Here is a 13,437-nt window from a genome sequence, read left to right as displayed (position 1 = left end):
AGACTTCTGTTTGTTTTTTTTTTCTGTGGTGACCTCTAAACCTTAAACCACAATTGTGGAACTATGATTCAAGTTCGCGAGTGATTCTGCGGAAATCAACTGACCTTGCAGAGCAAAGTACATTTAACAGAGAAAAAGAAAGAGTTATCCAGGCTTTCATCAAATGCCACTCATGTAATGTGGGCTGGTCTGTGTTTGTCTTTGTTGCATGTAACTGCCAGTAACACCATTAGAATTTCCAGGCACAGACCAACTGGGTTATGAAACCCGAGTTCCAAATACAGCATGAAGTCCAAGGAAATTAGATGACCCACATTGCAGGCAAAATACAAGTTCAGTGTAAAGTATTTATTGTTCCAAATTATCGTTGTAAGAGTAATAAAATGAAGCCATATTTTTAGGCTTCACAGTGATATATTTTTATGAGCTTAGAAATGCTGCTTGTGTAAATTCAATAGAGAAGCTGTTTGGACTTGTTTCAAATTTCTGTAGCTACAGGGGAAGAACATTTATTCCCTATTTCACTTGTTAGAAACAATGAAAAGCAAATCTTTTATTTGTTTACTAGAAAATACAGCTTTAATGAAACTCACTACCTTTCTGAGTCTGGTTCTTTGACTTCTACAGAGACGCATCCATTTTGCCTAGACATTGATGGACAGGACTGACACCAATTCTTTACGGGTCTTTTTAGAAGGTACAGATGAAAACTGTTCAGATGGATTCAGCTGAAATACTGACCCAAATCATGTAGTCAAATGAGAGTATTTCAACTGAGAATGGTTTTGCTGGAGATTGAAGGAAACAAAATTATTTGTGAAATTCTGCCTAGACCTTTCTGGTTTCTGGGATTGATTTTTTTTCCCCAGATCCTCAGCATCCTGGGGGCTGGCTGGACTTGTGGAGTCCTTAAATGATCCTGGCTCCCTGGTTGCAAAAGTCTCCATTAGGCAGGAATCTAGCTCTCAGAATTGTTAAATACTGAATGGTAGTTGGTAGAAACTTTGTTAGGAAATATCAAAATCATCACAAAAAATGTAGTGACCCTTATCTGCCCAAGCCTGTAGCAGTATGCCTTTCATGGGGCTATCCTGACTGCAAGCCAGTCACACAGGACTGGGTGAAAGAGCTTTTATTATATACTTAGGGCTAGTGTCATTCAGAGTTCCTTTATGGAGTGGGAAAGGAACCCAAACCCACAACTGCTTCATGCTCAGTCCCTTAGGGTAACACTTGATTTTTCTGGCTTAATTCAGTTATTGATCTGATTCTGACTGGGACCAATTTCAGTATAGTTAAAGTTGTTTGAGGTGGTAGTACCCTTGGGTTGTGCACTGGCTGTATAAGAAAGCTGTTCCTGGGATCCTCATTGGAGATGTCCCCACATTCCTAGAGAAGCCATATTGTATGAGTCAGTTCAATTCTTTCAGTGGCAGAAAAGAAGGTTGATCCCAACTTCATCATTAAAAAGAAAATGTAACATGTTTGAATTTCCATTTTATGGAAATTATCAATTTAGCTTATTGATTAAATACATTTAGCTTATTGATTAAATACAGAATATATATCTATTTATAAAAAGCATTTATACAAGAATAACCTGCAGCTGTTCCTGAAAAGTCTCTCCCTCCCCTGCCATTGTTGTCCTTGCTTGTCTCTTGGGCATATGTCTCAATTTGATGATTAGTATAGAAAAAGCAGGAAAATGCATTTTACTTCAAGGAATTCAGCGGGGGTTTTTTGACAAAAAGGTTTTCCACAGGAAAAATAGATTGGTTTGTATCTGCCTCTGTATTTTCTTCCTTCCAACTTCTCTCCCCAGAGAAAGAGGGGTAAGATATATAGCATTGATTGTAAGATAAGCTTTTCAAATAGCTATTTTTATATGAACAGTCACCAGTTTTCTCCAAGACAGTGTTTGATAAGACATGGCAAGTTTAAAATTCATCTGCCTTTTTAGGCTCTCGTGTCTTTGTGTAAACACCTTGAAATCTCTCATTCCACCTACTGTTCTTCCATTACAGACAAAGTCGAAGCATCCCAATTCCAGAGTTCAGGAAAAGAAGAAGTGATCAGTGGCACAGACTCATCATGAGTCTTCCTCTGCAGCTACCAGCAAGTAGAAGTATCTATGCCTGACTAATATAAATTTTATATATCTTAATACAGTTATGGACCTACAGTTTGAAAAATTCTGTGCTAGAATAATTGTTTCATCTGCCTTTTGTTCCAGTTTTGCAATTCAAAGAAACTTATTTTGTTCTTACATTGCAGCAGAGCCATAGTAAAGGAAGGGTGACAGATGAGTTTAACATACCCAAATGTTGTGAATTGCTGCTTCTGTTACCATTTCCTCTGAAGAGGAGAGGCTGAATTTCAGAGCTGTGGAATGAGCAGGAGGCAGACAGCTCAGAGATCCCAGAAGGAGAAAGCACAAGAAAAGTGTGGCCATCAAGGGTGCTGAGGGATCAATAATTTTAGCAGAGGTAGGCCTTGAGTTCTCCAAATCTTAGTACGATCCAAATTGCACTTTTGAGAATACAAGCTTCCACCTCTTCGTAATTCATCCTTCTAATCACAAAATAGGTTGATGAAGGGGACTATATAATAAAGACAATTACAATTTTATTTATCAACCATCTTTCTACAAATACTTTGGGTTTGGGACACCATCATTAACATGAATTCCTATCTAGATCATTGGACAGCTCAGGTTGAGAGTAATATTGTGTAATCTAGTGCAGCCTGCCCAAAGCCAGAACCTGGTCACCTGCCATGCTCTTCCACTAATTCTTGTGTGTTGTCTGCATACAAGCTATTTAGTCAGTGCAAATCTCTTGGGCAGACTGTGCTATGTGTACCTTAACTTATTTGGCATTCTATCACTTCCCTGATTTCTGTGATTTCCTTTCCATTGACATTTTTTCAGGTACAGTCAGTTCTCAGCTGTGACTTGACCTATTGTTTTACTATAGGATCTTCCTTTCCTACCTTCCTTTATTATAGGAACCATTTCTGTCACATTAGTCTGCCATTTTTCCTTCTTAAACCCCAGTTTAGATTTTTTTTTCAGCAGAAAAGTATTTTATACTTAAAATATTCATTGTTAAGACTGGTACATTTTTACCCACAAAGCTAAAACCTGTTTCCATTTCTCATTCAAAGTCTGAGATTTAAAAAAAAAAAAATGGATCTAGTTACATATTTCTGATTTCTTATAAGAATATATTCTAGTATTTACATTTTCTAGGTTGCTGTTTCTCGCCATGGGTCCTGGTGTGTACTGTAGTATATTTCATTACTAAAATGTGCCTGGCTAATATACCCATATGCAAATAATTGTACGTATAAACATTTATATTTTATGTAAATTCTCACATAATGAAAATATTACTAGAAAGACATCGGTTTTTTAAAGTAAAAAAATCTATTTTTGTTTGTTTGTATATTTGTTTAAAAAGTTCTAAGAAAAGAAACTTCCTATTTGTGAGCATCAGCTCACATGATCTTTGTTCTAAATTAAATTAAGAGAAAAGTAAGAAGAAATTAACTGGAGTTAATTAAAGTGTACTTTAAGCAGTCTCATTATAAAAGCTAAAAAAACCCTGTTAATGAGGTGCAACTTGATTAGAAAGTTGCTTTAAACATGTTGCCTGTTTTCAGTTCTTTGGGAGAACAGCAGAAAGAATTGTTGAGTACCATTGTGTAGAACGCATTAATAAAAGAGTGCTAATGCACATTTGCTACCCTGGTAAGCTGTGCCTTATATAAGTCTGATTCAACTAGACAAATGACCTGTTTTAAAAGGAGATGGAAACATTTGCAGTAAAACTGTGCTGTCAGATGTGCAGAGGGTATATAGCTCCTACAGAAAAGACATTTATTCAAATTCTTTAGACACAGAAGGTCAAACAAGCCTGGTTAAAAGTCAAGAAAATAAAATCAGCGTTTGGGACTAAATCCTTGTCCAGTGCATAGGTTAAATACCCCACCTGTCCTCTTGGGATGTCAGTGGTCTCTGGGCTTCATCGCTCAAATCAGTCCAGGAGTGGTGCAGAAGTAATCTGTGGTGACTACACAGCTGCTGTCCAGAAAAGGTTGATCTGTTAGCTCAGGTGAGTGCCATTTCTAGTTCTCATCGAATTCAGCTCCATAGGATAGAATTATGTGCCTTTGTTATGAAAGAGCATAGGAGATAAACAGCACCAGAGAAGATTCTGTATTTTTCTTGGTGGGGTGAATAGTCTCCCAGTACACATCTTTCAACACTGTCATTGATAATAGAGGAAGAAACCAAAAAGAACGGAAGAAAACATTCATAAAAAGAATGAATTTTATGCATTAGTGATATCTGTAGACTTTAAAACATGCAAATATCTTGCAAAAAACATTGATCATTTATTCAAGAAATTGCTTTACAAATTTTTTTTTAACTTGTCTACCAGTCTAACATAATGGAACAACAACCTACAACCTGGTTCAGACCTTTTTTTCTCATGCAGTTCATTGACTGCAGTGAAATGATTTCTAACTTGCTCCACCAAGCCAAGATTTTCACATGCAGATTTAAGAAACATATTCCTTTTTATTCGTCACAGAATCATAGAATGCTTGAATTTGGAAGGGACCTCTGGAGGTCATCTGGTCCACATCCCTTGCTCAAGCAGAACCACTTACAGACAGTTGCCCAGGACCCTGTCCAGATGGCTTTTGAGTATCTGCAAGGATGGAGACTCCACAACCTCTCTGGGCAGCCTGTTCAGTGCTCAGTCACCCTCACAGTAAAAAGTGTTTCCTAATGTTCAGAGGGAACCTCCTGTGTATCAGTTTATCCTGTCACTGGGAACCCTGGAAAGAACCTGGTTCTGTCTTCTTTTCACCCTCCCTTCAGGTATATTACTTTGACCTGCTGGCATCCCATAACAGGTACCTTTTAAGCACTTCCTTGCTTACTTTTGGAAAGAGGCAGAGAAAAATGTTTTCAGCCCTTTTGTGCTTAGTTTATGTTCTACTTCTACTGTCTTCCTCATGCTGACATGTTCCTTCTGCATCACTGCTTTAAACAATGCTGAAGATAGCAGAGTTTCAGGTTTTGTTGAGTCATCCCACATCTAGGGAAAAGCAAAGGAAGCTTTTTCTTATAACTTTCTGAAAAATGGAAAAATGACAAAGTAGAAAAATGTAATCCCTTTCTTCTACAAATACCAGCCAATGCTCCCATTTTCCATATTACACCCACACTGCAGAGCAGAGACCTAATATGCAATCTTCACATTTGTGTGGTTCTCCTTCAATTCCAGGCTAACATACACTCATACAATTATGCAAGTTCATGACTATATGAAATCAAACAATTTCATATAACTTATTAGAATACCTTCAGGTATTGTGCTTAGGTAGACTGGATCCTAGCAGAAGATGTCACTTTTTTTCCACTCTTGTGATTTCTTACGTTGGACAAGTTAAGCCGATTGCATACCAGGGGATGAAGAGTGCTCCACCCACTTGTGGCTGTAGGCAGGCCACCCAAAAGATTGCAAAGTGGGTTTAACCTGTACCCAAAGTGACATTCTCATCTACCTACAAGATCCAGGCAATACAGCTTTGGGCGTATGGTGCAAGAGGAAAAGGAGCAGTTCATCTCTATTGCCCAAAGCAGAACAAAACTGTGAAATGTGAAACACATTTCAATGATCTGATTCTTTATCTGTACCTCCTTAATTAGAATCAAGGAATCATGATGACCAGCTAACACATTTGTGTTTCTGAACTGATGATTCTTCAGTGAAGAGATATAGGTCCTTCTTTTTCAGCTGCCTATATTTGACTCAGAGCTCTCCATCCCTATTTCTCTATTTCCCGGTTCCTGTGGATTACTTTGAATACTTTGAGTGGAAAAACTTTCTGTTGTTTCTGTTAGTAGCTGTATGAATGTGTGCTACTGTTGAGTGATTATGAATTTGACCCAAAGGCAAGTGTCATGTGGCTTTTTAGGAATGCAGCATAAAAATGCAAGTATGTGAAGAACTACAGTAGACAGTGCAATTTACTGAGAGGAGATGCCACAAAATGTTATGAAATACTCCTAGCTTAGTTTAATATTTCTTCTGTGTTCTCCCACATAGTTTTCAGAACAAGTTAAGTGACATGAAGAATATTACACATTTTTTATAACAGATGGAGGACATCACTTTTATGGATTTGTACAATTCATTAAAATTTAGTTTCTGTTCAGATTCACCGTGCTGTGAGTTTTCTCACATCTTGTCTGTCTAGTCCAGGCTGATCCTAATCTAAGTAGGGGACTGAGGGAGTTCTCTCACTGGTCCACCAGCTGATGTCTGAACTTCCCTCTCCAGCAGAGAAATAAGAAGACTTTGCAGAAGGAACATAAACTGTGCTCATTCTGTGCTCAGTGCTCCGTGATGCCATTGCATGAAGGAGGAGACAGGCCACATACATTCAGGCATTGTAGAAATGTGTTTTCATCCTCAACATTCCCCACATTAATGGGTAGATTTGACCTTAATGGGTTAGTGCACATGTGTTTTAGACAATGAGAACTGTCTCTGGAAGGACTTACTAAGGCTCATTCAGGATTAGGAAGGACAGAATGGGGCACAACAGGCTATATGTGCCAGGCCAGGCGGCTTGTTTTTGCCTGGCCTCTTCCATGCAACCCTCTCCCTCTAGAGACTTGTCATCTTTCCCTGTGTAACCAGTCCTTTCTACTATATACCCAGTTGTGTATCCATAGCATGGCCAGAATGTTATGCTTGTCCTTGACAAGGCATGTCTTCTGCATATTCAGACATGCAAGGTTGTGTGCCCCAAGGCTGTTTGCATGCCCTGTTGTATGACTAGGGACAGGTATGTCTAATGATAGTGGAATCTGTGCTTTTGCAGCAAAACGAGAGGTACATAAATGTGGGCACTGTTCCTGTGACTTTGCACATGCCTGCAGACAGATGGGGGTGATGGCAGTTTGATTACAGGGTGGGTGCACATAGGGATACACAGGGATGAGCCATAGTGTACAGGAGTCACATACCTTCATAAGAGCTTTATTAACATGAAAAGTTGGATACCTGTGTTCTAGGTCACTCATGACATATAATCTCCATATCAGGGCATTTATGTGGTAACAATTCTTTCCCTGAAGTGTTGTCCAAGACTATAGATATAATTGATGAAGTATTGTGATTTAAGACCAAATTGGCTATTTAGAAACTAAATGGATTGGATGCCAAAACGCTTTGATCACAGATGTAAGCCATTTTACAAATTATGTGACTCACCTGACCCATGGGAAAGGCAATGCAATGGAGGAGTCAGGAGGGAGTCAAAGCAGTGGTTCCAGCTGTGGGTACATGGTCATGGGGCATTCTTCAGTAGCTTTGGACATCAAAAGTTATAGCACTGGGTAGAGAAAGTTTTGGTCAATCTTCTTAACACCCAACAAGTCTCTGGTGCTGGTGCTCGCAATCAGCCCATCTCAAAGGCTCTTCACAAAGACACAGTCACAATGCTTGACATGTATTTTACACTCAGTGTACTCATCCATTTCTAGGACTAAGTTGCTCCCTTATCCTACATGATTAACTAAAGTTCCTGTGCTAACAGTGCTTGTCAACAAAGTACCTATTCCAATAGCTACAAGGAGCAACTTTTTAGGCTTTACTTATTTTATGCTGACGGTGGTGAATTGCTTCTTTGTCATCCAAAGGAACAGTGCCAAAATCTAATGCCCTTTAATACTTGCACTGAAACTCAACTGTGGTATGTCTGCAAATGTTTCCCAGTTTATTATTTTTCTAATTTATGAGCTTTTACATGCACCACACATATTTGTAGCACTATAAAGAAATACTGCTGGACAACTTGATTCAATTTGCTCACTGATTTTATTTTCCCTGGACTTCAATGGCATTTAGTTGTGTCTCTGCTGATCAGCTTGATGTTTAGCTCCATGCAGTGTTATATTTTATCTTAGCCTCAAATATGTTCTCAAATTAACATGATGGTACAGATGGATTCTTGTCTCAGAGCCATATGATTGATTTCATCTCTGATATTCTGCTCCATCAACATGCAAGGAATTAGTCCTGACATCAAAGGGCAATCTGTTTACGTTGGAAGTGCAAAATATTGTGCTAAGCAATGCAAAACAGATTAAAAAAGAGAATGGCACTGCCACTGTTTTTTTGAAGCAAAACACAAACTTATTAGGAAAGCCATACACTCCCTTCTCTAAAGCAATTATGTTAAATGCTGAGAACATAAGAACATCTGTAAAGAGTCAAACTAAAGGTCTGTTTGGACCGCTGTGCATGTATGCCAGTGGCCAATTTAGGATGCTAGAGACATGAATGGGGCAAGCAGATGGTGATATACTTCCCCTCTTGCAGTCTTTCCTAAACAAAAATTCTAGAGGATTTCCAGGAAGTGGACCAGCAATAGTCATGGTAAATTTACACAGGTTATAAGTTATCAGCCACTCAGAACAGATTTTAAAATATTTTATCAGTAACACACACTACAAAGCACTACTGAAAATTCCACTAGAGCTTGTAAATTAATACAGATTTAGGGTATATTTTTTTCAAACCAGAGAAATTCTGACAAAAAGAGTTGTTATCTTCCATTTTGTTTTGGAACATTAACAGTGTTGCATTCATTTTGATTCAGAACGTTGTCTTTTGCACTTGTCAGTGTAAAGGATGAAAATAAATAACTAAACAAAATGTAATTCTGACCTTGACACTTGCTGTCAAAAAGGGAATTTTTTCACTTTTGAGACAGAAAATTTTTATTTGATGACATAAATTACTCTCTTCCACTGCTCTTTTTAATACAGTTTCTTTTGATTGATGTAAAATAATTATAATAACAGCATCCCTTGAAAAAAATTGCTAAGACTAAAATGGTGACTGCGAACTAAACTGACAGAGAAAGAATACAGCAGTAGGCTGGACAATGCATAATTTCTCTGAGTAATATATACTCTGTTGTGCCCATCACTTATTTAAGACCTTTCTTTTTGTGTTTTACATTCCTCACAAATAATGAATTATCTGTTTTAGTCAGTTCTTCGTACTGAGTTGTTAATGAAAATTCAGTTTCAGAAGTAGAAAATGTTGTAAAGGGAAATATTTGTCTAGTAGAAACCATAGAAGTAGCTTGACAGGGTGAAAGAGTTGGAGCTGTTCAGCTTGGAAAAGAGAAGGTTTCGTGGAGACCTTATTGCACCTTCCAGTATCTTAAAGGGGCCACAAGAGAGCTGGTGAGGAAGATTTTATAAGGGCATTTAGTGATAGCACAAGTGGGGATGGCTTTAAACTATAAGAGTGTAGTTTTAGATTAGATATTAAGAAGAAATTCTTTACTGTGAGGATGGTGAGGCACTGGAATGGGTTGTCCAGAGAAGCTGTGGATGCCTCGTCCCTGGAAATGTTCAAGGCCAAGGTGGATGGAGCTTTGAGCAATCTGGTCTAGTGGAAGGTTGGTAGGTCTGTCCACAGCAGAGGGGTTGGAACTAGATGATCTTTAAGCTTTCTTCCAGTTCAAAACATTCTATGACAAACTCTGTTTCTTTGCATGTACTGGCTCCAGCTTCCTTGAGAAGTTATTTCAGGCTTAGGGGCTTTGGGGAAAAGCAATTAGAGAATGTCCAAAGGAGGCCATGAGGATGGTGAAGGGCCTTGAGGTGAAGCTGTGTGAGAGGCAGCTGAGGTCACTTGGTCTGTTCAGCCTGGAGAAAAGGAGTCTGAGGGGAGACCTCATTGTGGTCTTCAAAATCATCATGTGGGGAAGAGGAGGGGCAGGTAGTGATCTCTTCACTCTCATGACCAGTGACAGAACTCAAGGAAATGGCATGAAACTGAGTTGGGGGAGGTTTAGTTTGGATATCAGGAAAAAGTTTTTCACCCAGAGGGTGGTTGGGCACTGGAACAGGCTTTTCAGGGAAGTGGTCACAGCACCAAGCCTGACAGAGTTCAAGGAAACTTTGGACAATACTATTGGGCACACAATGAGACTCTTGGGGAATGTCCTGTTCAGGATCAGGAGTTGGACTTGATGATCTTGATGGGTCTCTTCCAACTCAGCATATTCTATGATTCTGTGACATTTAGAAACTGGTATTTAGATTAAAACAAGAAATAAAAAATTGCTAAACCCAGATTACATCTATCTATATATATATATATATATATAAATACAAATAATATTGCATTTAGATGGACTCACATTAGTTGCAGATAGTTTCTGCCAGGATGGATTTCCTCTAAAAGAGATTTCAGTTTTTGTCTTTGATTTTGAGTCAGGATCTATAAGGTTTTGTCTACGGAAAGATGGCAATTCTTCCCCAGTAAACCATCACTGCATATACACTGCAGGTGTAGCAAATGCAGGAATGTGCTGCACAGGTACAGTGCAGTCAGGTGCAAGGTGGGAGTCTCCACAAACTGCAGACACAGCCTGTGTGAGTGTTTAGTCACACCGTCAGGATATGCTTTCTTGTGTTCAGATGTTCTGTGGCTTTTTTTCCAGTGGTAAACTGAGCTTAAAGAGACTGCACACCATGAAATGCCCCCTTCACTTCGCCACAAAATGGCAGTTATTTAAATTCACTCAAATGCCCAAGAAAAACCTCAGCTTTCTGTCACACCAGCCCAGAAAGCCTAGCAGGAGCTCTGTCACTGGCTGGGGCTGCTCCTTCTTAGGAAGGGTCATGAACAGAGTTTGCAGCAGAACTTATGGGAGCTGGTAAAGAGAGTGTTTGTGTTTTCCTGAGGCACCTTTCATCTGCCAGAAATACAGCTGTTTTGCAGCACAGTGGTTCCTTCCTTCCAGCAGTGAGCACATCTGAACTGTACCTTTAAAGCCTTTTCATTAAAACAAGCCCTCCTACTAAGAGTAGCTAATAGTTAAGGTTGTAATGTGATCAGTCAAACAAATGTTTTTTAAAAGCTTTCCTGTATCATGTGACCTAGGGAAGTGCATTAGCTGAGTAAACATATTGTTGATTTGTTTTTCCATTAGCAGTGAGTGATTTCTCTCTAAGTGACCTATAGCACTTCTTTCTGGGAATAAAGCTATATTGATAAAGAGAACAGAATGTAAAGGAAATATTTTCTTCTTTAGAGAAAACTTGTACACACAACCAGGGTACACTGGTTTCTCTGGTTTTATATCCTTTAGGTATGACATGGCTTTTTTGCTTTGTCTTCCTTTATCATCAGGTCAAAGGAGTCATGCTGTATATTATTACAGAGGTACTGTTTTCATTTTCTCAGCATCTATACTTAGGCTATGCCTTTAAAAAAGACAAATTCATCTTGTGACTGTCTGCTGTGTGACACGTTATATAATTTGATGTATACTTATTTATATCCTTCCATTGCAAGGAATGGCAGTTTTCACCAAAAGAAAACAAGACATTCATTCTCATTTGTTTGGGGATCCAAGATGTATCTGAGCAAACAATTTCCCTCACTGTTTGCTTCAAGATTGAGAACAGGAAATATAGAATTGGGATGGAGAATATGACAAAGCATGTGGCACTGCAAGATAATCTTTTAGAATCGAGTTTGCCCCGTGATAGACACTGCCTGAAATTTTCATGCATTTGTGTTTTTCTGATATGTTAAGAAGTAAGTATATATGCACTGTAAATTGATATTCAGCAGATTTGTTAGTATGCAGATCTTTGCAAGATAATCAAGAGAGCGCTTAGAAAGTATTGCGATAATAAATTTCTTAGAGCACATGTTCCTTAGCAGATTTTATCTGTGTCATTTCTATGATAAATCCTTCTGACTTCTTAACCTTTAACTACAGTTGCACACTTACATTTGATTCTGGGAAATAAAAGAAACTGAAAAGAATTTTATAAAATGAGTGTAATTTATCTGGAGGTCACTGAGTCTATGATAATGAAAAAAAAATGCCCCTAAAACTTACCATTAGGAGGAAAAAAAGGTTAGAAACTGTGCAAAACTGTTAGTAAAATGATTGCATCTTACATTTTGAATTATAGAAGTTCTTGCTAAAATTTCTTATAACATGTTATAATGCCGAAGATCTAAATCTAACCTTCCTAAGTTATACTGCCCCCTGTACAGTATTTATTGAGTTTTGAGTTTTGTTTCACAGATGGATTCAGTGTGGGATTCTTCTCATATAATTTTAAATTTCTAAAATTAAGGTATATATACCAAAATAGTCATCAAGGTTGCCTTCATAATTAGTAGAGGAAACCTAAACTAAAGGAAAACTTTATGTACTTTAGAGACCTGTCTTAGCACGGGATTAGTCATATCTGGAGTTACTTAAGTATCTCATTTGCTGCGGCTTAGTGCTGGCACAACCATAGGCATTAATCAGCTTTGGCATTTATCCTAGCTATAGGCTTTGTCCACAAGAAGAAAATTTGTTCCATTTACTTGAATTCTTAGCTATGGTGGGTTCAAATCCCTTTCTGCCCATGGATGTCCTTGGTGAAAAAAATTAGACCTACCTCAGTCTTTGAAGTAATGAGAATTGCTTACCCAAATACTATTGGGAAAGCAAGCAGGATTGTCCTTGTGCCTTTGCCAAGTGCAATTTGTAACAATATTTCTTCCCTTCCTCCCACCTTAAACTGGAGCTCAGTAGATTAAGTATTGAGGGTTACCTAGACACTGTTACTACATTTTTGCTAGAAAATTAAACAATATCAATGAATATTTTTAGCATTCGTGTCAAGTGATCTGGTTTGGTCATGAACTTAAGGTTAAACTATTTCCCTGTTAAACAGAGCAGCAAACTGCCTGTTCTTGGCTTGTGTTACCCAACCTTTGCTGAGAATTCCTTGAGAGACTGCAGTTGGACCTGGACAAAATCATGCTAGAGGTGATTCAAATGGCATGGAAAATGGTATTTTTCATGTCAGGAACATTCTCATCCCAAACAGCAATTCAGACCCACAGAGTTGCTCACTCACTGCACCTTGGTGGAATGTGGGAGAGAATTGGAAGAATAAAAGTAAGAAAACTCAGGAGTTGAGATAAAGACAGTTTAATAGGGAAAGCACAAGCTGTCAAACAAATCAAAGAATTAATTCACCACTTTCCATGGGCAGGCAGACAGTCAGCCATCCCCAGGAGAGCAGGGTCCTGTCACACTTAACAGTGACTTGGGAAGACAAACACTATCACTCTGAATGTTTTCCCCTTCCTCTTCTTCCCCCATCTTTATATACTGAGCATGATGCCACAAGGTTTGGGATATCCCTGTGGTCAAGGGAGGTCAGCTGTGTCCCCTCCCAGGTCCTTGTGCACCCCCCTATCCCCCCACTAGTGAGGTGGGTGAAAAGCAGAAAAGACCTTGACTCTGTGTAAGCACTGCCAAGCAATAACTAAAACATCCCCATGTTATCAACACTTTCTATCACAA

The sequence above is a fragment of the Corvus cornix genome, chromosome 4 (assembly GCF_000738735.6).
Source record: "Corvus cornix cornix isolate S_Up_H32 chromosome 4, ASM73873v5, whole genome shotgun sequence".
Taxonomy (NCBI): domain Eukaryota; kingdom Metazoa; phylum Chordata; class Aves; order Passeriformes; family Corvidae; genus Corvus; species Corvus cornix.
This window is presented reverse-complemented; position numbering follows the sequence as displayed.